This window comes from Acomys minous (assembly GCF_964271855.1).
Source record: "Acomys minous genome assembly, chromosome: 6".
Taxonomy (NCBI): domain Eukaryota; kingdom Metazoa; phylum Chordata; class Mammalia; order Rodentia; family Muridae; genus Acomys; species Acomys minous.
Window position 1 is genome coordinate 4,907,588 of NC_140487.1, and position 23,914 is coordinate 4,931,501.

General features: G+C 39.9%; 1 pseudogene across 1 annotated transcript; it reads left to right on the forward strand.

The window, feature by feature from the left end:
* Nucleotides 1–14,636: 14,636 nt before the first annotated feature.
* On the forward strand, nucleotides 14,637–15,001 carry LOC311599093 (cytochrome b-c1 complex subunit 6, mitochondrial-like; annotated as a pseudogene). Its single transcript has one exon. The product of its transcript is annotated as a cytochrome b-c1 complex subunit 6, mitochondrial-like (transcript).
* Nucleotides 15,002–23,914: the final 8,913 nt, after the last annotated feature.

Sequence of the window (23,914 nt, forward strand, 5' to 3'; positions counted from 1 at the left end):
AGAGAAAAACCACCTTTCTCCATAGATTCAAATAATATATCTTAGTTAGCTCTAACCAAGCAGGTGAAAAACCTATATGATTAAAAACCTTAAGACACTGAAGAAAAAAATTTAAGAAGATATGAGAAGATGGAAAGATCCCCCACGCTCACAGATCAGGAGGATGAACACAGTAAGGACAGCCACCTCGCACAAGCAGTCTTCAGATTCAGTGCAATCTACATCAAGATTCCAGCACGGTTCTCCAAAGATTTTGAAAGGGTAATTTTCACCTTCATATAAAAAATACAAAAATCCCAAGAGAGACAAAACAATCCTGAGTAATAAAAGAACTTCTGGAGTTATCACCATCCCTGACTTCAAGCGGCACTACTGTGCTGTAGCAATAAAAACAGCATGGTATTGCCACAAAATAGACATGTTGGTCAATGAAATCAAATTGAAGACCCAGAGATAAATACACACACCTATGGACACCTGGTTTTTGATAGAGCAGCCACAAATACATGCAGGAAAAGAGCAGCATCTTCAACAAATGATGCTGAATGCAGAAGAATCCAAATTGATTTATACTTATCACTGCACAGAGCCCTCAACGTAGACCCAGATGCACGAGCTGTAATAAACAAAGTAGCTAATAGCCTTGAACTCATCGACACAGAAGACTGTCTGTGCAGAACACTGTTAGCACGGCCACTCATATCAACAACTAATAAATGAGACCTCATGAAACCGAGAAGCTTCGGCAAGGCTAAGGACATCATCATTTGGACAAAGTGGCAACCTACAGAATGAAAGAAGATTTTCACAAACTCCACATCCGTTAGAAGGCTAATATCCCAGAATATATTAAGAATAAAAATCTTCTTAATATGAAAATTAAAAACTTGTATCAAGAAATGAAGAACTCAGTTTTTAAAAAATGAGGTACAAATCTAAACAGAGAATTCTTAAAGGGGGGGGGGAATTCAAATAGGTTTAAAAAATAAAAAGCACTGAAAGAAATGTTCAATATCCTTAGCTATCAGGAAAATACAAAGCAAAGCTACTTTGATATTCCATCTTAAATTGATCAGAATGGTTAAGATCAATAAAACAAGTGACTTCTTATGCTGGCCAAAATGTGGGGCAAGGGGCACAGTCAACTCATTGCTCATAGAGGTTCAACCTTGTACAGCCTCTGTGGAAATCAGAGTGGTGGTTCCTCAGGAAGATGGTAATCACTCTACCGCAATGTCCAGCCATGCTACTCTAGAGTAGACACCCAGTGGTCACTTTATCCCACCACAAACACTTGCTTAACCATATTCACTGCTGCTTTACTTATAATAGCCAGAAATTGGAGGCAACCTGCATGTCCCACAACAGCAGAATGAGTAATGAGAACGTGGTACATTTACACAATGAAGTATTACTCAGCCATTAAAAAAATGAAACCATGAAAGTGTCAGGTAAATGGATGGAAGTACAGGACAGTCCTCCTGAGTGAGGTAAGCCAGACCTAGAAGACAAAAAATGGTATGCATTCACTTATATGCTAAGGGTAGCAGTAAAGTCAATGGTAACAGTGCTATTATCATCTTTGGAAACACAGAGGTTAGGTATAGAGTAAGGGACTGGGCAGGGGCAAGCAGCTGTCCTCAGGAAAGAGAAATAGAATTATTTCTATTTTTCATTTTTTTATTCTGAATAACACACATACACAGAAACAGAGACACACAGATACACACACACACACAGAGGCAAACACACACACACACACACACACACACACACACACATACACACACTCACACACATATTTCCTTACCTTTTTTTACCATAAAGGTCTTTTGTATGTATACAGTGGCTTCCTGTTTAGTGCTTTTCTTATCGAATTCCTGGGTGTGAGAACAAGTGAGTCTCTGTTCTTGCACCTTCTTTGGGGGCTCTTTTCCTTCTGTTTGTTTTGCCCAAGTCTGGTGTGTTAATTTTTAATTTATCTTATTTCATTATTTCATTATTATGCCCTAGAAGCCTGTTTTATTTTTTCTTTAACTTTATATTAGTTCTTTGTAAATTTCACATCACGCATCCCAAGCCCACTCATCTTCCCCTCCCCTCATACCCGCCCTCCACCCTTGCAACCTTGTCCCCAATAGAGAAAAAAATTCTTGTTGTGGAAGCTGCTACTGTGTAACAGTGTGCCCCACAGTATACCCTTTTCCATACTTTTTAAAAAAAGTTTTTCGAGACAGGCTCTCTCTGTGTAGCCTTGGCTGTCCTGGACTTGCTTTGTAGGCCAGGCTGGCCTCGAACTCACAGAGATCCGCCTGCCTCTGCCTCCTGAGTGCTGGGATTAAAGGAGTGCGCCACAACGCCCAGCTGGAAGCCTGTTTTCTAATGAGAGAAAAAAGACAGTGGGTCTGGCTGGGAGGAGTAGAATGAGTGGAAATCATAGTCATAATATATTGTGTGAGAATAAAATACTTATTTTCAATAAAGGCGGGAGGAAAGCATTCTGAACAGGAGAGTCTGAATGGAAGTGAGTTGGTAGCCAGGAAGGGAGCAGAAAAATTACAGGAAGCGACTTTCGCTATCTGCCTCGGTGGGAGATGGCTTGGCACAGCAGGAAGGCAGGGAAAGCAGTGAGCTCTGGGCAGATTCTGGGTACAGTCCACAGAACCGACAGGATGTGCTGACAGCGCGGCTTGTGACAGACTTCAACACACTGTTTCTCCATCAGGTCCTTGTTTCATTTCAGCTTCCCAACAAACTCAAGGAGTGGTTGTTGAGACGTTGGCCCTGGGTACAAGATCTACACCCACAACCGTGCAGGAGTGGGCTCCTAGACCTTGTGGGTACATCGCGCTTACCCGAGCCTTCTCCTTAAGCGTCCCCTTCGTTCCAAGAACTAACGCCATAGTTCCCTTCGCTGAACCTTTCCAGTACGTATATATCTATTCCATTAGGCTTTGAGAAATTTCCCAGAAGTCTTATACAGGGTCTGTCAAACCGCAGCCGCCTCCTACCCACTAATTGATAATTTTTACAGCTTCCACGCCGGCACCATCCCTCCCCACAGCCACACAATAAACCGCACTTGGGAAATACACGGACTAGGCGTAGCTTCCAATTTAACATAACTCAAAAGCGTATTTTATAATATGGAAGGATAAAGAAACTTGGCATGGGCGAAAACAGAAACCAAAAATTCGTCGTCACAGAAACTGTCTACTAAAGCCCTATATCTTCCAAAGATGTCATTTTTGTTGTTGTTTTGCCTTTGTCTTTCAGTGTAAAAGTACTAATTTTTGCTTTGTGTTTTTAAGACACCTTTGGAACAGGGTTAGGGGAGAAGAGGGTTTCAGGGAGCTGAGGCAAAAGGCAGTTTTTAAGTAGGCAAGTTATTTCCTTGAACGTAATTAGGATTTAAACAGCATGGTGCTGATTTTTTCTTCCTTCACTCCATGGTTGCAGAATAATGAGAATTAGTAGCATTTTGACTGAGACCAAATATAAAGCGATTCCAGCTTAGTACCTTATAAAATCAAGCTAATTTCCATTCCTGTGATAAACAGATTCTCTAAGGTCTGCAAATGAAAACTCAGATACAATCCTGGGCAATTTTGTTCACTTTAAGTCCTATTTGCTCTTTTATAAAGGCAAGCGCGGCACGGAAGGGTGATTATTCAGTCTCCAAACAGCTCTTTAGTTCACCCTCCGATCCCGGAGCTGTGAGCCTGTGCAAAGACCCACAGAACGCTGCGCTCACGCTGGACTCGGCATGTGGGTGCCTCTCTTCCCGAGTCAACATGGCACCAATATAAAGTAATTTGGCTGGATTGATTTCCTCAGGAATGGGGCCGTAATGACTTTAGTACCCTCACTCCCTGTGCAGAGCTGCATACCATCCCAGCCCACCTAATGGTTATTGCCTTTGTAGATGACACCCCCCCCCTTTTTTTTTATGTTGTCACTTTATCTTCTGTAAAATGAGTCTGAGTGGTTAGTGTGGACACGCAGTGAGTAAGGACGAAGGAGAAATGTGTTCTGGTCATGATGCACACTGTTTTGTAAAGACGGTTAAATCGACTCAGGCCGGTGCCCGGCTTTTGTGGGTCTGTGCCTGTCATTCTGAAGAATGGCAAGTCTTACATCAAGATCAATCAGCATAATGATTTTCCACCTCAGCGAGTCTGTAATAATGATTTTTAGAAGAAAAATAAAAAAGTGTGACCTTCTCATAGAAACCCAATAAAATGTTAATTGGCAAATGCACAAAACAAATAGATCTGGAGTGTGGTTGGTTGGTTACCCATAAAAATCTACTTGTTAGTGTGCAGCCATTGTTTGCTGTAGGTTTCATTCATTCATTCATTCATTCATTCATTCATTCGAGTCTATATGCTAATTACAGTCACATGAAGAGTAAGTATTCCTAATATGCTAATGTTATTGGTAACTATCACAGCTGTTGACTGTGGTAGGTTAAATTATTAAAAAATATTTAAATGCTGGACCAAGTGTGTGGCTAGGTAAGACATACAACAGCCTGAGTATAACTGTTGTTCTTGCATGTTGAGCTCAACTATTTGTCCTGTTTTGTTAAGAAATGATAAGAAAATCAAAGTGTAGCAGCACGGTTTCCCCTGATCTCTTACATGTCCACCATTGCCACGTGATATGTTTTAGATGTAAAGATTTTCCAATTGTCCACACAATGAAGAGTTGGATCCACAATTGTCACTACTGAGAAGTGGTAGAAAATTAAAAAGATGGCAGCTTGGTGATAAAGCATTCACCTCACATTTATAAAGTCCTAAATTCAATCCCCAGGGCAGAAAAAAATAGAACAAAACAAAAAGATAAGACCTTATGAGAGACCTGTCTTTAGAGAAACAGGAAAAGGCCCCTTCAGCTGACCTGTGTACACACAATGTATGATTTAAGTCAGGAAGTGTCTGGAGGGGCTTACTATGCAGTACAGAGAGGTAAGGAAATGGGTGCTCAGTGGCTGACTATACTAGGCACCCACTCACTGTCTCATTTAATTCTTACTTCAACCCCCTGAACTAGATATTATTATTTATTCTTTAAAAATAGCATCAGATACATGATCTGGACTTTTTTTTTTTCTTTCTTTTTTTTTTTTCTCCTTTTTTCTTTTTGGTTTTTTTGAAACAGGGTTTCTCTTTGTAGCCTTGGCTGTCCTGGACTCTCTTTGTAGACCAGGCTGGCCACGAACTCACAGTGATCTGCCTGCCTCTGCCTCGCAAGTGCTGGGATTAAAGGCGTGTGCCACCACCACCTGGCTAGGATCTGGACTTTCAAACCAAGAAAGCCCCGTTATGACTCCACAGTCAGGGGATATCAAATGTTTTTAAAATTAAAGTTATTCATGAAAGTTAGCCAGGTGTACTGGTGCACACCTTTAATCCTGCTACTTCAGAAGAAGAGGCAGGTGGATCTCTGTGAGTTTTAGGCCAGCCTGGTCTACAAAGCAAGTGCCAGGACAGCCAGAGCTGCATAGTAAAAGCCTGTCTCAAAACAAAAACTTATTGATTAAAATTAACAAGTGCAGATGCTGTTGCCCTCTGTTTTCTTTCATTTGGATTTTTAAAAAAGTCTACGTAACTACAGTGCAGTGCCCTCCCTGTTGTTCCTTCTCGCTTCCTCCTTTGTTTCTTCAGAGTGCTACTACAGCTTAGAGATGTTCTATTCCTTCTTCTCTATGCTTCCCTTGTCAGACGTCATTATTTTAGGAAGACAGCGTATCAATGTAGTTGACGTCTCTATGTTATTCATGTGTTAAGAGCATGGCGATTGGCATGTAGCATGTGCTCAGGGCACATATGCAGAATGGATGCATCGACAGATGAACAATAGGATGGGGTATGGGAGGCTGGCGAGTCGGAAACTTCAAACTTCTATCAGATACTTTGGAAAGGATCCCTGAGTAACAAGACCCAGATTTAGAATTTGAGAGATAAGATATCTACATAATATTTGTACATAAAACGGAAAAGAGTAAGAAGAGAAACAGCCACTTCAGGGCTGTGTGTGAAGCATGCCCTGGGCAACCAAGAGTCTTTCCTTTTTTAAAAAATAAACTCGAGACAAACATACACTATAAAAACAACATTAATGTATGGGAATGCCTGTTGTTTTAATTTGGAATGTATGGACCTTTTAAGGTTTATAGAAGAAGGAAGGGAAAGGTCTCACAGTAACTGATGTGAAGGGTGTTACATCAAACAAGGCCTCCAGGGAGCTGCCCTCTCTTCTCCAGTTTTCACATTGGGTCCTGGTTGATTTGGGGAGAGAAAGTCATACACACAGCAGACACGAATGTCAATGAATTTCTGGTGACTTCCAGCAGAATGGTCCTGAAAGACTCAGGCATAGTACCAAGTAGGCATGAGTATCTTGAGGTGTGGGAACAGGTTTTCCAGGAGCCTGTATTCCCTGTTAATAAGTACCTAACATGATTCTTTCTCTGAATTCATGGGTCCAGCGAGCAATTGGAAGGGCTCAGGTGGCTTCTTGTCTCTGGTCCCAACAATGTTATCCTTTGATAATAACACATCTTCATTCCAGAGGTGAGAATGCTTCCAGAAGTAGATGTGACAATTTTCTACTTAACTAGAAGTGGAAAAGGATGTTCACTGATTGTTTTTCATGCTTCTGAGTCAAAAACCAAAGAAAAGAATTACCATGTGGGCTGTAGTGATCCATTTCAACTACCAAGAGAAAACGGACATTCTCAACCCTGGGACAAGAAAAAGTCATGTGGAAATCAAAAGACATTCCTTGGGGTCTCAGTCTTGACAAGCTCTGCAATGAATAGATAGGAAAATACAAAAGTGGAACATGCCTAGAGTGCAACTGGTCCAGAGACCTCAGGAAGGAAGGGCTGTCTCATCCTGCTAAGCAAAGAACCAAGACTACTTGCATTTCCTGATAAAGGCAAGAGTGGAAAATAGCAACTTATAAATAGCAGCTATGACCAGGTGACCATTTGAAAAGTGGGAACCGTAACACTCGCGTTTCCTCCTTGTTTTCTTATATGTCTGGGTGTATTTTACATACACTAAATATATACCCATATTGTCTTTCTTCACTTATTCCTTGATCATGTCATATAGGATTTATTGACTTTATATCATAGTACTTAATTATTATTCCTTTTATAAAGCATTTCTGAGATTTATATCACTGTATTCCTAGCTTCTAGGCTTTGAGACTCAGATTGAACTACACCATTAGCATTTCTGGTTCTTCAGCTTGAGATGTCATTCCACGGGGCTCTGCATTTGCTTCCATAACTGCGTGAATCAATATGACTTTCTTCTTACGTATCTCTATCATCTGTGTCTATCGCTTCTGCCTCTCTGGATAACTCGCACTAATACAGCATGGGACTTAGGGACATCACGGTAAATTAGAAAGGTGAAAAAGAAAAACTTAAATGAGTTGTTGAAGACATGTAGGGAATAACAGTAGCATAGCAGGAGACAGGGGATGTGCTTCCTTAAAGTCAAGTGTTGAATTACATATACTAATACATACATCGTGAGGTCTTTTGTTAGTAGGTTTAGGAACAGATGAATGAGGCAATTTTTGCCCATCTTTCCTCCATTACTTTCTGGTATTTATGGCCATCCTCTATTCTGTTTGCCATGTTCTTAATTGTCATCAGGATGATGAAAGAGTTTCATATCACAGATGTTGACAACAAACAAATTTGTTGCTTCAGAAAAGGAAACTCCAGTCTGTAGATAAATGAATGTTTGAGAACATAAAACAGAAACTGTGTTTATAGACAAAACAGCTCATCTGATGTTCTGGAGCTCAGGTTGAGTATATCTGACATAAGGATTGCCTTCCATCCTGGTTCTAAGGAGAATACTAACTATTCTCCTCTTGTCTTGCGTCTGGTGGCGCTGCACAAGCCTTGCTTATTTAATAATATTTCAGAAGATTGAGGAAAGGTCCATTTCCTTTGGTGACATTATTAAGTTTCATTTCAGCAGCCATAAGTGAAACCCATCAACCAATCAGCAAGCTCACACAGCACCCCTACTATGCAGGTGGTTTTGCATTAAAAATGCTCTTGGAGCACATAATTAAGTTGAGGAGGCAAAATCTCTGTATCTGTAAAGTAAAGGACTAATGAAGGCCACACCAAGTGGGACTGTCTTTTTGTACAGTAGAAATTCAGAGAAAGGAGAATTCAATGTAGGCTAAATAGCCAAAGATTTTCTAAAAATTATTGTTATCAATTACTATCATTATAACAACAATGGCTAGCATTTTTGAACATTATGTGTTCACCACATGCCAGATGGCATGCAAAGCACTTTGCAAGCCTTCTTTGATTTAATAACCTATTATTATTTCTACTTATAGAGAGAAAACAACGTAGTCTTATTACCCCCTATTAATAAATGGAGATATTTAAGCTAATTAGGTGCTCATTCATACTCATTAGAACTATGAAAAACCAGAATCCATAATTCACTGTATTGTTTTAAAAATATTTTATGTATACTTTTATATTATTACACATATATAAAATAAACTACATATAACAAGAACCATGAAACAATTAGGAATTATGTTAATGTTACATTCATAGTGTTTTGGCTATTTGTATTTGGCAACCTTGAAGAAAACATCTTTCCTATCTTGGTGAGTCTAAAATTCTGAATGTGAATCAATATCTATCATATCTCATCTCTATCAACTTAAAACATCTATCTTGACCTAAAAACATCTTAACCCCTAAACAAAGTTTAATTGTAAAACTAAACTATCTGGTCTTCGACCCCGTCATATACTTGAGAAGGAATAATTACTTGAGTAAACAGGAAATGCAGGTTAACAGCTTTCACAATGAAAAAAATGACAGAGACAGTTTCTTGCCTGAACAGTCACCCAAAACAATCTTTTTAACCCAAAACCTCTATACTCATTACCAAGATACAGGAATGTATTTCCTAAGGTCTGTAGCAGGCTGTAGCAGGTACAACCTCTCCAATAGGTAAGGCAGAAGCGTGGTGGCACTTCTGCAGAAGCTTGTATACACACCTGAGGCAGATGAGTACACGATAGCTATGAGACACAGTGGAAAACAGCATGCGCAAAACAGAACTTTGGTGCCCTCGGGGTTGGGAAATCCTGAGTAGGTCCCTTCTGCACAGCTGTACTGTAAAACTGCACAAAGTACTTTGGAGTCAGAAGCTGTTTTCAAATATTGGGCAGCAGGTGTTACTCAAGAAATGACAGTCATCTTAGATATCAAAACCTTTACATCAAATTAGGTGACCAAGAGTTGTAACAAATGAGTAACAGTGCTAGGACAGGAATAGGCAGTTTTTCTGTCAGATTTGGCATGCTCATTGGTGCTTATTCCTCTCACACTGGGGCAGCTAGGTTGGTGAGACTTTATGGGTGTAGATTCTGATATTAGGAGGAGACACAATCTCATAGCAAACTCCCTGATTTAATGGATCTTACACTTTTTATGCCAATGTTCCCTGCCTTAAGTGGAGGAGTGTTTTGTACATGTACCCGGTGAACTCCACTGGGTTCCACAACTCTACATTTTGATTGGTTGTGGTTTTCTGTAGTGGTCTTCATCTCCCCAGGGAACAGCACACCAACTGGTTGTCCATTGCCAAACTGTTACCCCTGAAAACATACACATATGCAGCGTTATAAGGAGTAAACAACTTATATTAGGAATATATATGCAAAGATGTCTTTTCTTCTCATACAAAGAGCAGAAAACATCCTTAATTAATCTTTGCATCCTGCACAGTTCCTTAATTTATAATTTTAGGACTGTAAGTTGCCTGTTGGAATTTATATGTTTTTTGAACAAAAGAACTGAACATCGATGACACTAGATCAAACCTGAAGATATGCTGAGACATTGACACATTTATTTTAGCATATTGCATGTTCCAGCCTCAGCTGGTCCAGTATTTCAGACTGTTCCAAACAGGATTTCTATTAAGCCTAAAATTTCTCAACATTTAGAGACTGGACCACAAATGTTAATTTTTTCCAATTTTATTTGGGTCCCCTAAAAGGTATCTTATGCTCAAATCAGCAGGAAGCAACCTTAAGAGAATGATGTCCCATTTTCCTTAAAGGGGGTTGGATAGGGTTTTGTTTGTTCCAATGGGCTCTGGATCTTTGTTGTCATTTGTGGGAGTTAGTTACAGTTGTTAATGGTCTTATTCAGAGAGAAAACAAGGTTGGACTCAGGGATTTCTCTCTTTTGTTTTTCTTTTATCTATCTTTATTATGAAAGGAGAAAGGGGTTGAAAAGAAAGAAAAGGAAATATAGAAATATCTTATAAGAATAGTAAGGAAAAAGGTAGACTCATATCTTTAAAATACTTATATCTTTATAACTATTATATATAAAGATATAAAAACTCTTATATCTTTAAAAATCTTTTAAATAGCCTGCACTTCCTGTTTACTAAGGTAGTTAATTTTATTTCTTCTGAAGTCTCTGCTGGTGTTGGAGACTAAATAGTTACAGTTTTACAGTTAAGCTTAGCTGTGTAGGAGTTGAGATGTTTAAGGATCTAAATAGATGTTCTTGGATGGATACAATTGGTACAATTGATACGACAGAGAATGCTTTAGGTCCAAAACTTTAGCCTCACCAAGATATGACGATGTTTGCTTCAAGGTTGCTGAATATTTTTTACTAGACATTAGGTATGTAAGTCTTACCTATTCATTTTTCTGATTGTTTCATAATTATGCTTACTGTACATAGTTTAAAAATGGCCTTTTTAATTAGACAGAAAGGGGAGAGTTTTCAAATTGTGGTTTCAGTGCTATGAAACCTGGTTACCACTTTACCGTGGGCATTGTAATGAATGTTGAATCCTGTAACCATGTGATGATAAGAAATGTTCCCCGATTATCCCTGATTGACTAAATAAAGATCCTAAAGCCTATGACTGGATGACAAAGAGGTAGACAGAGTTTTAAGTTCCCAGGCTTGGGTTTGAGAGGGGAGGGACAGGAGAAGATGCAGCAAGAGGAGAGGATGGCGGAGAGAAAAGAGTTATAAGGCAAGATGACAATAAGCACATGGATGTAAGGACAGACTGATGGAGCAGAAACTGTCTAGAGGTCATCAGATTGGCTTTTATGTGGGGTTTAAAGGTAGGAGGATGAGAACAGCTCAGAGTCTGTCCAGCATAGTGCTTACAGCTTAAAAATAAATGATAGTCTCTTTGTGTCAGCCATTGGGGAACTAGCTGATTAAAGAAAACTACTGTCTTAATAATTTCCTATATTAATTAATATAGAGAGAATAATGATTCTTTCTACACATATATGCATGCAATGACAATTAGTAAAAGAAGATTGAAGAGAAGTATATGGGAGAATTTGAAGGGAGGAAAGGTAAAGAGAAAATGTTATCACAAGAAAGAAAGAAAGAAAGAAAGAAAGAAAGAAAGAAAGAGAGAGAAAGAAAGAGAGAAAGAGGCAGAAGAGGTCATCTTTCTTTTATCCTTTCCCAATAACATCCCTGAACATCTGTGTATTAGCTACATTTGCATTGCTGTGTTAAAATGCCTGAAAGAAACAAGTTAAGTGAAGGAAGGCTTCCTTTGAATCATCATTTTAGATTTTTTTTAAATGTCTAACATAACAGAGAAGAACTGGCAAAGATTCTTAATAGAAGTGTATGGTGGAAGCTGCTGGCATGGCAGCCGACCAAGAATCATAATTGCCTAAGCAGGGTTCAGGTACAATCCTCAAGGGTGTGACATTTATGACTTATTTACCCCAGACAGACCCTCCCTCACAATGATTCATAGGTCTTGCCATCTTCCCAACCAACACTATCCAGGGAACAAACATCTGCAACATGAGTCTTCTGGAGACACTTCATGTTCAAACCACGACAATCAGCAGTCGATCACAGGAATGGTGGGGCTACAAAGGAAAATTCCGGATTCACTCCCTCAAGCAGTCTTCAGTCTAGCCAGCGGCCTTTGATCACAGGTAGTTACAATGATGAGAATAAGAAGATGAAGGAACAGTTCTCTGGGAAGAAAACATATCCCAAGAAAACTGAAAACAAAAGGTCATAATTTTTAAAATATGTCATTATATTTGAGCATTTACTATAAACTAGGAATTGAGGAAAAAATGATAGGAAAACATATGTTTAAAAGATGAGTCCAGATGGATATAAAGATTAAAGTTCAACTAGGTCTTACACAAGCAAATGAATTAAGACTGTAGAGTTAATAACAATTAATCAGACACAAAAGAGAGGTAATATTCTTACTGTTTCAGGGAAATGAAAGGGCATATTTGAATGTTGCATTTGGCTTAAAAGCTAGGTAACTATAAAGACATAAAGAGGAACCAGAGGTATTGATACAAAAAGAGTAACAACGGTTATGATGCTGAGTGTGCTGGAGAAGGAGTGAGGGGAGAGACACAAAGATTTGCTGGCCATCGGGGAGCTGTGCTTGGGCAATAGGAGACAGGTGAGGAGGAGGAGAGGACAGGCTAGCAACAATCAAACATGAAACAATACGGAAAGGGAAAGGAGTGAGGAAAGAGCAAAGTCAGAAAGCTCAGCTAGGAGCCTTGGCCAACGTGAAGTTGGCTGATGAGGGAAAAACAAAACATATAGGATATAAAACTACAAAGACTTGGTAGTAGGTAGGGGTGAAGAAATGATAGATGTCGACGAAAGCACCTAGATTTTACCTGTGTGATGTATGGATTCACATTCTCTGAACCATGGGAACATTTTGCATGTTGGCTGTGTTTCAGATTAAGCTGCAAAGCAGGCTCAAGAAGGCAGCTAATGAGTGTTTCTTGTTGTAAAATAGAGTTCCAAGCTGGGCACATAGGTGGCAAAAATAAATAAATAAATAAATAATGAAAAAAAAATATTTTATCCTTTTCACAGAAGGCCTTACCTGAGATTCAAGTACATACTGCAGGAGGCCAACTTCTGCTAGTAAATGTCACCCCGCCAGTAAGTGTCCTCATCAAGGGAGGCCAAGTGTAGTGTGAGTAGTTCAGGTAGTAGACAGGGACAGCATACTAGGAGCATTTCTACCATGATCTCATCTGAGAAGCAGTCAATAAGTGCCTTCTGTAGCAAAGGTCTCCTGTCAAATGACACAGCGTGGAAATTTGAAGACACGGTCCACGGTCCCTCTAGAGTTGTATGTCATCAGCATATTTGGTTCCCAGTAAGTAATAAATGATAGCAAACACATGCAAGTATGTTTATGGCTCCCAATGAAAAGTAACTATAACAATTAATAAAGAACACTGGTGTGTTCATTCTGTGTTTCACAGTTTATCTCATCCCTTGGTACAAGAGGAGTAGACCAGGCCAAAGGACAAGAGGAGCACAGGAGACGGTGCATGCTCATATGACTAACCTAGTGACTAGATCTCTCTGTTCAGAACTTCAGTGCTCGTATGAGCAGCAACTCCAGTATCAGTAACCCCTCGCCACATCAAAGAGGCTCTAAGAATCAAAGAAAGTATGAAGTAAGGTGTGCCTACAGAGCATAGAAAGTGAATAATCAAAATTTTGAGGCAAAATTCCTATAATAAATTAGAAATCACAAAAAAGAAGTTAAAATAACAGAATGGGTTTCTTTAATGACAATAAGCACAGAATGTGCATTTTAAGTTGGAAGATATAAAGTATATTGAAACTATATAAAAGCATCTTAACTTGATAACAACAAGAATGGGGAGAGTCAGATAACAAAATTATTTAGTTTTAAACATAGGAGCTTTCAGATTTTGCCTGTATGTGTGTGTGTGTGTGTGTGTGTGTGTGTGTGTGTGTGTGTGTATGTGTGTGTATGTGTATAAATGTGTAATGGGTTCATAGAAAGAACACATCACAAGTTAATAGAGAAATGCAAATTTAACTTTAGATACCAATTTAGATGCCAATAAACACCCACCAGAATTATTCAACTTTTAGTCACTAATAGTACTAACTGTTAGTGACAATGTAGAAAACTGGGCCTTATAACACACTAACAGACATACAAAATGATCATACTTCGCCAGGAAATACCGTGGCAACCCTTTACCAGGTGCCTTCCCAAATGCTCAATAATCCTCTTTTAAAATGTTTGCTCAAAACCAAAGAAGACATAAGTACACAGAAAACACAGTGGAAATGTTCTTAATAGTTTATGTGTAGACATGAAAGACTGGCACACCAGTCCTCATGCCTGTCACCTACTTCATGGCCATGTAAACAAATCGTGACCTATGCACAAATGCAGTATCGTCAGTGGTAAAAAGGAAATAGATGTTGGTCACACATCTAGTACAGCACAATGTCAGAAACAGCACACTAAGTACAAGAGTCATGTTATATGAATCCCCTTTATATGACATCCTGCAAGGACAGAACTATTCACACATGAGCAAAAATCCTCCAGAGGCTGTGAGAGACACGGGGACAATCTATCCTTGCAGTCAGTCTAAAGAGTAAATCCTCTGAGAAATCCATGATCTTCCTAGGAGTGAAAAAGAAAAAGGGAGCTTCTTCATCCTGAAGTGGAGTAGATAACGTTATTGCTCTTCGGGTTGAATCCCGAACAGCGTCGGACATGTGTCTAGAGGATGAACGAAAGACGCTAACCGGATCCGGAGATCCCAAAGGGAAGAGGAGGAGGAAGAATTGGTGGACCCCCTAACAACAGTGAGAGGGCAGTCAGTGTGAGCAGTTGGAGAAGTGTGTAAATGCGGCTAGAACTGTGTGATTAGCATGTCTTCCCCATCAGAGACAGCAGAGGATTGTATGGAGGAGCTCTTCAACTTCTTACATGCATGGGGCCACTGTGTGGACCACACACTCTTCAACAGCTCGAACAAAATGTGCAGATCAATTGGCCTCAGCCTTGTCACTGGGAATCAGGAACAGTTCCTTGTGGTGCTGAACCATTTGTTTGTGATGTGTATAGTAGTTTCTTAACAGCCTCACGGATTTGGCAAATGCTCTCTTCTATGTAATTAGCAGTAATTCTATCTTAATAAACCGAGCTGCAGATTTGCTAAAAAAAAAAAAAAAAAGAAAGAAAGAAAGAAAGAAAGAAAGAAAAAGAAAAAGAAAAAGGGAAATGTGTGGTGGGTACTAGTCATCCGATGATACCTCCTGCCTTCTGACAGTGTCTATCTCAGAGGCCGCCTTGTTTAGACTCAAAAGCTGCTGGATGAATATGCCTCTTCAACATGTCATTATCCACTCTGCATGACCATTTAGGAGACACGAGTTTTCCATGATCACTCACATCTCTGCTAATTAAAGACGCTTTCCCAGTAGGAGCTTTGGGTGTTTTTTTTTCCCCTCAAGATGTTTCACCTGGGGAACCGTAACAACCACATTTACTGAGAATGTGTCAGATACCTGGGTGGTCTGATGTACCTTACACCATGACGTGGTTTTTCTCTTCATTACATTCTACACTAGAAGCTTATGGTCTCCTAATCTAAAACTTATCAGTAAATACATTGCTGAACATGGATAAATCAGTAAGCAGTTACTTAATCATATCCTATTAAACTTAAATAGGTCAGGTGTTACCCTAGGTACCTTAACTCACTGAATTATTATAATATGCATGTAGTGTAAGTGTGCCTGTTAACATTAGTATTAACAGGAAGGGTGAGTAACTTGCCTAAGGCCACATAGATCATACATGCAAGAACTAGCATGTGAACCTAACAAGTTGTTAGGATGGTTACTTTCCACCACAACACACTCTATTAGTGCTGCACACCTGTGGAACTGGGAGTCGTGCTTGTAGCGAGAGTTTTGTAAGTTTGGTTTCTTTAAATAACTCAGAAGTATTATAAGGATGTGTTTTCATTTTAATACCAGGTGTGGGGATATGGGTCTGCGTCATAGCAGCTGACTGTGATTTGCCTCGTGCTCTAGCAGAGGTGTGATTTTTACCTGCTGCAAATAGTTCCTGTGAGTGTGTGAATTTTGGGATTCTTGGAACTTTTCTGAGGATATGTAAATGCTACTGACCCAATGAGTAGGGGTGGCTGGTTGGTGATTAGAGGCTGTTGGTTGTTGTTGGTTGTGGTTTGTCAAGTACTTGTCCTCAAAGAAATGGAAAGAAGAAATTAGAAGTTTGTCAAACTTGCCCCAGGGAACTCCACTTCCCTAATCAGCAGGAAGTAGTCTAACAATAACCACTCCCCCTTTCCCCTCTATCCTTTTCTCTCTCCTATCAAGGAAAGGAGAAGGGTGGAAGAGAGGAGGAAGAACCCACAAAGTAGCAAACGCCAGCTGCATGTATTGTTGTAAAGGACCAAAGGTGGAAACAATGGGCTCTGAGGTACAAAGTACAGGTCAACTAGGGTCTGCCATCAGAGCTTGGGAAGTGAATATCCAGGCAGAAGTGGCAGAAGATGCAGATGCTCTACATCATGTTCAAGAAAGAGGATGCAAATAAATAAATCAACAGTAAGGATAAGGACTAGATGGAGAATGAAAAGCAATTGAACATTTTTGAGTAGTTTAGGTTTAAACAGGAGTAAGAGCAAGAGGGTTATTTTGACCTGAAAGTTAATCAACTAGAATTATGACTTAACTCCACCAGTTTGATCACTGTATATGACATACATGAATTGAGTTACTGCATTGTGCCCCTTAAGTTTGTATAATTAAAATAACAGTGCATAGATGTTTTTAAAGACTCACTCTCATATCATAGCAATGTGCCATCAACGATGCCTTTTACTTTTAAAATATGTCGATCTCCTTATTTTGTCCTTTCCTTGAGTATATAAAGGCCCCTTTGTCCAAATAAATTAATCCTTTCCTCTCCTCTGTCCTTCCCTTTAGAGCTGAGGGTTTCACTGGCTCAACTGGTTCTGTTCCCACTGCCCCTTCACTGAACCTGCTGGGATTCGATGGCTACCTTTCTATGTAAGGAGTTCACTCACACGCGAAGCCATTCATGGCCTCCATTTAAGGGCATTCCACAATTAATCCTCTTGGAGTTTACTCTGTCCTTGGCCCCAGGCTGTCATAGTTCTGTTCGGGTCGACCTATGCCAGCTCTCTGTTACAAGCTTTTCTTCCATATCACATGTCACTTCAAGGCCAGTGTTCGCTGGGCTCATCTTGTAGGCGGTAGCCTGAAGCATTAGGTACGGATTAGAACCCTAACCTAAAGGAACAAGCTTGGCCAGGAAATATACACCAAAAAGGAAGAAAGGAGAATGTTCAGATGGCTAAACTTAGGACCTTTAAAATTAAACAAGGTGCACTTAAGCTGGATTAAAACATAGAATAAAGCTGTCTAGAACAAGGACAATGAAGCAGGATGCTGAAGGATGACTGAACTGAGCATGCAGGTGAGACGATGGAGCTGGGCAGTTTTAGTCTAGCTCAAGGTCCGGTACAAACACAAAGACTGAAGCAAATTTTCTATACTAGTAGCATTGCCACATTGAGGCCCTGTGCCCTCTTACGATGAGCCTTCTCTGGAAAACAGACTTACTGACAACTCTGATGATGGCTTGGGTCCTGTCACTCAGAGGAAAGTCTCCATTTATAGATCTTATTTCATGATGTTTGCAGGATTCTACTCTAAAACACAGGAAGTCCAAGCGTGTGCAGCAAGCAGAGCACACCACAGGCTGAGCAATTTATTTGTACTCTGTCTCTGTTTCCACCACTAACTAAAGCAGTGCATTTCTTGGCAAATGAACTTTAGGGATATCTCACTATTAGTTTTTTCACATAATATCTTTTTCTAATCTCTATTTGGGGCTAAAAAACATGCAAGTATATGGTTGCTTTTTTTTTTTTTTTGCTCAAATTCATACATAAGAAGACTTTTTAATTCATAATAGCCCTCAATCCAATTACTCTTGGTAAGCTCTCTGTATGGCTAACACACTGCTATATTATCTGAAAAGGAACAAAATATCTTGATTTTCACCAGTGGATTGTTACCTTTGATTTCCTTTCCACTCAATGGAGGACAGCGTACTGTAGTAGTTAGAAGGCAGGCCAATATCAAGTTATTCCCTCACTGCCCATGACTAGAGTAAAATCTGTGTCAAGGTTACATATTATTCCATTTCTATAATGAACATTCACAGAGAAAGTTACTTAAATATTTCTGGATAATATTCATCAAAATTCTCAGTTTGGATTATGTCAGAGGATAGGATAGATAAATAAAAAAAAAATCTTTGATTTCAACGAACTGAATGTCCTGGCAGAGGTATAACAATAACCGATGCTCAAAAGAAAATATTATAAAGACGGCCAGGGAAATGGCCTCCCTTGGCCACGTGCTGGCCATGAAAGCATGAGGGTGACTTTCTTGGGTCAGAGCCAACTCGCTCAGGAGTGACAGAAGGTTTACCCAAAGGACCGACAATGCTGTTTTTCCTGGTAGTTAGTTGTCCACTTAATGGCCGAGCCAGTAGCTAATGACTTACTTATCTAAATACACAAATGGTGTCACTATGTGGTATCTACAGGGAACATTTCCCTGTGCATAGTTGTGTGGTCATAGCTACAGCAATTGGTCCAGTCTGGACTTCAATCTTAAATAACAAAGATAGGTTACTGTGTATTCCATCATCACCATGGCAGGCACTATATGAATTTCTTGGGGATGCTGATGGGAAGAAGGCATGATCCTGATCTTCTCTCAGTGGAGATCGGGCAGTCAGTGAGCACAGTCTTAGACAGAAAGAGGAACAGGAAGCTATCTACAGAGCTGGGATAGACAGTAGACAGTTGCTGACAGAATGGAATCTTTTTTTAAAAGAAATATCAAGGTAAATATTATTATTTGTGCTTATTCTATTCCATTGTTGCTATTACAACTTTTATAACATATTTGTAAGAGTAGGAGAAAACTAATGCAAATAGGAAAGCATAGCATTTTAGAGACTTAAAAAAAAAGATTGTGATTAAGACATGAATAAAAAGAAGTTTGATAACAAATTTAGGATTGGTATGATCAAGCAATACATATACTGAGCAAAACTTATGTAGGGAGAAGTAGATAAAATACTATTTCTACTCTAAATTCTTTCACCAGAAAAAGTCAGAAACAAATTGAACTAAAACTAGATAAATTAAAAATAAAATATTTTAAATGATTGAACCAAGTCATCATAAAAGTTCATATATAGCTAAAAATATAGCTCCTTAATATGCTTTAAGCAAACATCAGAATGCATTAAACATTTCAAACACTGTGCCAAGGAGGCAGTTACTGTATAATCCACCACAGACTTAGTGTCACTGCAAGAAAGTGTCACCTTCTCAAAAGAGCCCCCGAGATGCTTACCTTCTACAGTTCTGCTTCACCTGCCCTAGCAACCGAGCCTCCCCAGTTCCTCACAGTGTGGCTGGGAGAAGTTTGAAATGGCCACACAGAATAGTTTGCATGGTGGGAGCAGGCTGAGAGCCCAGTCCACACAGGGATGTCTTGTGGACTTGATAATGTGCCTGTGTTATGCTAGGTAACAATTAATCATAAATGATATGCAGTATTTTGATTTGTCATCTAAAACACAAAATGGTTAATAGAATATGTTAAAAAAAACAGTTCAAAAACCTTGTATTTCTGGCTCCACCCATGGGTTGGAGGACACGGGTAAATGGATTTCTTGTAGAAAACAGCTCTGTCAGGAAACAAATGCTCATAACATTTACTCAGGCACCTTGTAAAGGTGTCTTGGGTTAGAGATGTCCCTGAACCAGCAGACATCTATGCCATTAAGAATCACCCTGGAATGTTACAGTTTTCATGATGGTATGTTAGATATTCAGAGAAACCTCACCAGGTACCGTATAACCAAAACACTGAAATATAGGACAGTGGGCAAAATAGCAGTGAACTTGGCAAGGAAAGATACAGAACTACAAACCCACAGCACCAGTGGGTGGTGGAATTGGTACTTGACCTAGCAGTATCTGTATCCCTGGCAACCGAGTACTGGACTTACATAGGATGGGAAGGAGTGAGTTGTTTTAAGTGATGGATCTCGGTAGGAGCCAGGCACTGTCAAAAACACTGGGGTCATCCGAGACTAGGATGTTTAGAGAAAGAACAGATGAAAAATACTCTGTGGGAAAGAGACAATAAAGAACATGATACCACTGGAAAAACAGGAGGAGGAGATTATTTCCTAAGAATTCTCAACTACAAACTTGCACTCACATAACTCAGAGCACAAATTTGTATACTTATATGATCAAAAATTAATAAAGCAGGACATGAAGTGTGGAGTTCAGTGTGGAGTTCAGAAGTGTCTCAGGTTGGCAATAGCTTTAGACATGCGGCAGGAGCAAGCATAAACTTAAGGAGTGGAACAGAACGGAATCTTACGGAGCCTTGATGTAACATCAATAATCACTGGGTAGCCAAAGAACAGTGAGCTAAGGGGAGATGATGGAAGAGAGGAAGGATAATGTTTCCTCAGAGTGGTCTGATCACTGAGGATATTTATAGACTGTTCTGGCTCCTGGCCATGTCACATCTCCTTGGTCCCGGGTGCTTCCTGACATATATGTTTGTATACCTCTTAGAAATTGATATCTTTTTATTTAATTAACTTATTCAGATTACAATTAAATTGTTCTCCCATCACTTGTATCCCTTCCCTCCCACTTTCACCCTATTCCCCTCCCCTAGGTCTATGACAACGGGGGCCCTCCTCCCCCAATGTATGGTCACAGGCTATCAAGTCTCATGTTGGTAGCCTGCTTATTCTTTCTCTGAGTGCCAACAGGCCTCCCGACCAAGGGGAGGTGGTCAAATATGGGGCACCAGAGTTCATGTCATATTTTAAGAATTATCTCAAAGCCCTTAACAAGATCCTACATTTTAGACAATGCTCAAATATGGCAACTGACTCGTTTAATTCAGCCACGTTAAACTATAATCAATCTGCATCGTGGGTAGGAGAGCCCATGACTGAGCTGTGGAAATGGTTTAGTAGCTAAAGTGAATGATGTGAAAACATGAAGACCCAATTTTGGGTCCCTGAGGCCCATATAAAAGCCAAGTTTAGTAGCTTGCACCTGTTTTACTATTGCTAGATGATTGCAGGAGTGAGAGACAGGAAGATCTTTTACAGAGCTCTTTGACCAGCAAGTTTTGCTAAACCAATAAGATCCATGTTCCGTGAGAGTCTCTGCCTTTAAAAACTAATCTGGAGATCAATTGAAGAAGACACCTGACATCACCCTCTGCCTTTTACATACACATGTATACATGTACTTCCCAAACGTATATGTGCACATGCATACTCCCAAACACACATAACACTTACCTTCCAAATAAAAAAGAAGCCATGGTGCCAGTCCTTAGCATTTTTCCCATCACATCAGAGCTAAGTAGGGTATTCTGATAAATCCAGAGTTACTTGTCTCTGTTTTACAACTGTGCAAGGATGTCAGAAGCACCTTGTGGTTGCTTGGCTGTTTTTGTAAGAATGACAAAATCCAAAGATGAAGAGTGGATTTTCAGGCCATGTAATAGTAGTCAGGCAGAGCTGCTTAGGTGAAAGGACTCTATTAAGACAGATCTGTGTTCTTAACCAGAGGAACCTTTTTTTTTTTCACAGCCCCTGCTCCTGGGTAGATAAGACCCATCTGCACTCTCTACACACACACATGCAAAGAAAAGGAAGGCTTATTCTTGCCCAAATGCCAGGGATGACAATGAGAGGGTTGTGTTGTCCAACAAAGGGCCTAAAGAACCTGTGGGAGCTGTGAGGAAGCAATCAACAAGGCCTTTGAGTGGCTGCTCTGTGGCTTTGTTCTGTACGCTCAGCCAGGGGGAGTCTGTGCCTGTCAATCAAAACTATCTAGGACTGTGCTCACTGACTGCCAGATCTCCACTGAGAGAAGATCAGGCTCACGGCTTCTTCCTGTTAGCATCCCCAAGAAATTCACATAGTGCCTGCCATGGTGGTGATGGGATACACAGTAACCTATCTTTGTTATTTAAGATTGAAGTCCAGACTGGAGCAATTGCAGTAGCTATGACCACACAACTATGCACAGGGAAATGTTCCCTGTAGATACTACATAGTGACACCATTTGTGTATTTAGATAAGTAAGTCATTAGTTACTGGCTCGGCCATTAACTGGACAACTAACTGCCAGGAAAAACAGCATCTGATGATGTATTGAAAAAGTTAACTATTTAATGTTGTTCTCTGTGTATAAGGTTAATTTGAAAAATTGTAATGCATATCGAGTCTAATAAAATAGAAGTGAAGTGATTTTAGCTCACTTTGTTGAACACAACCAGGAGCTTTGTGAATATATTATCTCATTTGGTTAATGTTATCAAAAAGGCAAAATATACAATAAACAGATTTCTATATCACTAAGAGTTAATCCTTTAGATGTCAAATACATTAGTTTCCTCTTGTTACCTTTACCAGCAACATCCTTCCTCTTTACTAGTTCTAGTTAAGAATATAGCTTTGCCAGTGATGAAGAATTCTTTCCCTCTCCGGCTTCTTGATGCTTCTGTTATGTAGATGCCACTCCCAAACATTCAGCCTTGATTCCCCTTTTCCAGTCACACTGCTCACACCAGAGTCCATTTGTTTCCTGGGCTTCTGTACAGCGTTCTCAGTGTTGATTGCTTCCTACTCATGATCATCTGTATTGCTAGGCACGGTGGCTATCAGCACCTGCAGGCATCCTAACATGACTGGAGTCTTTTCTGCTCTACAGACTCAGTCTTTCTATGGCAGAGTCCAGAGATCTGTCTTCTCATGCTGCTTGGCACCAAGGCCTCAGGCGCGAGACCTTGGCTATGGTGACTACAGTTGCTCATGAGCAGCTGGATTCAAAGGAGAGCCGGTGCAGGAGGAAGCTTCCATGGATCGCCATGTGATCATAGGATCCAGTGGAGGCACTCTGTGGTCAATTTTGGAAGTGAGTCATTTTGAAAGTGAGTGTCATTCCTCTAATTAGCCTTGAGTCAAGTCCTTCGGCTCTCCCAAGGGTGAGATTTTCCATAGGTTACCAACAGCCTTTAAGGAAGTTCAGTCCAATTGCTTGAGCCTATTTAAATAATCTGCGTGAAAGCAAACCCTGACCTAGTCTCGTTTTCTGATTAAAGTAGCTCATGGATCCCCACAGCTTGTGGAATAAAGTCCAGAATTCTTAAGCTATAATTTATGACGCATCAGCATTTAGGTTCTATTGACTTTGCCGGTCTCTTTGCCTTACAGTCATCCATAGAGACACACCAAACATGCCATAGGACTTTACCTGCTTAAATTTTAGTGATATTTGATCCTACTAACGGTTTGCTGGGTTACCTTTAACTTTTCTCCCATTGCCTAGTAGATGGCAGTGCTATTGTGTCTTGGCATGTTCCCCACCTTTATTCCCTGTTGTCCCCTATAGACTGTAAAAATTACTATGCAAAATTTCTCCTGTGTTCTCACAATTTGCCTTGCAACTATTTTAATGCTTCTCACATTGCTTAAAGTATGTGGTAATTACTTACCCACCAGGATGCAAGTCTCTCAAAGGAAAGAAATATAGTCTCCCTCCTTGTCACCACATTCCTAATACAGGTCTAGATATTTGAAACAGAGACGGTAAACTAGTGGATAACTTACTCATCTTAATCCATCTCCTTTCATATTTCTCAATCCACTTCCTATCTATGTCAGCAAATACTTCCTTAAGTAGCAAAAGAACTCCAGAGGGCTCTCTGTCCTTGGCTGCAAATGCCCCTCTCCCATCCCCATATTCCCTTGGAAGCACGAGCTTTCATTTCTATATCTGGGACATTTGATTGTTCTATCATTTGTGTTCAAAATATGGCCTACTCCCAGAGCGCATTAGTTTCCTCTCATGTTTCTG